Below are 2922 nucleotides of genomic sequence, written 5' to 3'. Positions count from 1 at the left end.
AGGGAGATGGATGCACCTCACCCACTCTGGGGCAATGGGAACATTTTCACTTTCTGCCCGAGGCCTGTAAGAGGACTCTTCACTTGGCTTAGGGTTCTTTTCTCTTTCCCCTCTGGAGGCTGAACAACAATGACCCTATATGCGAGGCAGCAGGAGAGACACAGATGTAAAGAAGTCTTTTGGACTCTGTGGGAGAAGGTGAGGGTGGGATGATTTGAGAGAATAGCGTTGAAACATGTATATTATCATATGTGAAATAGTTCGTCAGTTCAGGTTCGATGCATGAGGCAGGGTTCTCAGGGCTGGTGCACTGGGATGACCCTGAGGGATGGGATGGGCAGGGAGGGGGGCGGGGGGTTCAGGATGGGGAACACATGTACACCCATGGCTGATTCATGTCAATGTATGGCAAAATCCACTACAATATTGTAAAGTAATTAGCCTCCAATTAAAATAAATAAGTAAACTTTTCTTTCTTTAAAAGAAAGGGAATTAGCTTCCAGAACATCATAAGGAGTAAAAGAAGATTGGAAAAGAGCCTGAGGAGTTGTCATTTTGAAACATCTTTGAGACAGAGAGTGACATTCAATGCTCTGGGGCCCTTGGCAGTGTGGGCGACCATCTGGCAACCCTCATTTCCTGTTTATTTGACACTAATCTCCTGTCCCTCCTGTGCAGGACAGTCTAATCATTGGGAGTCCCTGTGATCCCTCAGAAGGTGAGAAAAACAGAAATTATCCCAACCCACAGATAACTGTTGGAGGAGGGGTTGGTAGTGATATCACTTTTAGAATTACACAACCCACGTAAGACCATACCAATAAACATGACAACATAAGGGAAATCACCTAGCTCATGGCTTGCCTTGACCTAACCAACTTATAGACTTGCCCAGGCTCTCCTTGCTCCCTGCCGGCTGCCAGAATAATTTCCTCTATCACTGACTTAGTCATGCCAGCACCAACTTTAAAACCTAGAGCAGCACTCTCTGGCCACAGCATCTGGCCCAGAGGTCTTGGTGTGGCACTCAAGGGTCCTCTCTTCCCAGCCTCTACAGCTCACCCCCCACAATGCCCTTCAATATGGCTGCCCTTCCTTGCTTGGCTGTTATCCCGCCCGACCCTCTGAACAGTGTCCTCGCCTCCTTGACTCTTATCTATCTTTATCCCATCTAACACGAAGGACACCTCCCATCCTCTCCTCCCCCCAGCTCCCACTTTTAGTATGGTGCTTCACAGACTCCCTGCTTCTTCATCGCTGCTATCATGGTCTCCATCGAGCTCGAGCCACTTTTCCCTAAAAGTTCTCTGAGCAGCCCTGTTGCAGGAAGGGGAACCCCCTTCCAGGGCCCTCAAGGAGGCTCTTGTCTAACACTTGGAAATGAATTGTCCGAGGAGACACACATGCTGACAGAGCGAGAGACTTTAATGGGCAAGGACACCCAGGCAGAGATCAGGAAGGTAAAAGGAACCCAGAACTGCTCTGCCACTTGGCTCGAAGTCTCGGATTTTATGGTGATGGGATTAGTTTCCATGTTGTCTCTGGCCAGTCACTCTGACTTAGGGTCCTTCCTGGTGACGGACACATTGCTCAGCCAAGATGGATGCCAGGGAGGAGGATTCTGGGAAGTGGTAGGACATCTGGTGTCTCCTTTCACCCTTTTCTGAACTCTTCCACTTGGTGGTGGCTTATTAGTTGCATGTTTCTCAATAGGACCTCCTGTCATAAAATAACTCACACAAATGGTTACTATGGTGCTGGCCAGGGCGGGCAGTTTCAGTCAGCGTTTCCCCTAACAGTCCCACCTCCTCCCTTGATGTCAGGCAGGCCTGACCTTAGAGCCCTGAATTGCATTCTTAGTAGTTTCTGCTTTGGAAGTGTCTTTAGGAACTCACATGGATATTGGCCTCAAATGATTGGTAACCTCCTTGAGGTCAGGGGAGACCCTCTCCCAATGGTTTCCAAAGTGAGGTCCCTGATCCCAGAGTCAGCATCACCTGGGAACTTGCTGGAAATGCAGATGACCAGGCCCCACCCCCACCCTATTGCACCATCGAGTGGAAGCCGGCCCAGCAATCCTGTGTTGTAACAAGCCCTCCAGGTAACTCCGATGCACTTTCCAGTTTGAGAACCACGGCTTGAATGCTCTGCAGAGTAGTGTGGTGGAACCCAAGTTCATGTGCCAGACACAAAATGAGTGAGGCCCACCAGAACATCAGAATTTGGGGCAGAGGCAGCTTTATTGCAAGAATTAAGCAAGGAGAACAGGCAGCTCATACTCAAAAGACTCAAACTCCCTCATGGATTTCAGGGAAGAGTGTTTAAAGACAAATTTGGGGTGAGAGCTGTAGGTTGTTTGACTTTCAGATTGCTTGGTGGGTAGGTAATGGGGTGATGTTCCAGGAATCTCAGTTATCAGCCTTCTGGTTTCTACCATTCTGAGATCCACATGTTGTGCTCAGCCTGAAGTAACCATCCTCCACCTGGTTGGGGGCCTTCATTCCCACAGAACTCAGAGATACTTGTATCAGATCATCCTGTATATCTCTTGAGGAGGAGCCAGGACTCTGCCCCAAACTGCATGCTTCTTTTTTGACTACCTTTCCTTTGTTTCTGCATTCCTTCCTAATTCCCTAATTAATAACTGTTTGAATCTGTCTTTCGGAACTCAGGGAAGGCCTAGGAAGCTGAAGCCTTTTTCCTACGAACAAGAAAGAGGGGGACATAGAAAGTCATTTGTATCCTGGAGAGCCCCAGAGGCTCTGCTTGGTTTCAGTAGTACGCCATGCCGAGTGAGCTTCAAAAACCAAAATTGGCTGGCAGATTTCCCTAGTGGTCCAGTGGTTAAGACTTCGCCTGCCGATGCAGGGGATTATGGGTTTGATCCCTGGTCAGGGAGCTAACATCCCTCATGGCTTGTGG

The 2922-nt window shown here is 48.8% G+C and overlaps 1 protein-coding gene across 1 annotated transcript in view; it reads right to left on the bottom strand.

The window, feature by feature from the left end:
• The window catches only part of PODXL (podocalyxin-like), a 111346-nt gene that overhangs the window by 86680 nt on the left and 21744 nt on the right, over positions 1–2922 (bottom strand). The window lies entirely within an intron of this gene.

This window comes from Bison bison, unplaced genomic scaffold (assembly GCF_000754665.1).
Source record: "Bison bison bison isolate TAMUID 2011002044 unplaced genomic scaffold, Bison_UMD1.0 scf7180017864530, whole genome shotgun sequence".
In the NCBI taxonomy this organism is placed as follows: Eukaryota; Metazoa; Chordata; class Mammalia; order Artiodactyla; family Bovidae; genus Bison; species Bison bison.
The sequence above is the reverse complement of the archived record's forward strand: the minus strand, read 5'-3'. Positions and strand labels throughout refer to the sequence as shown.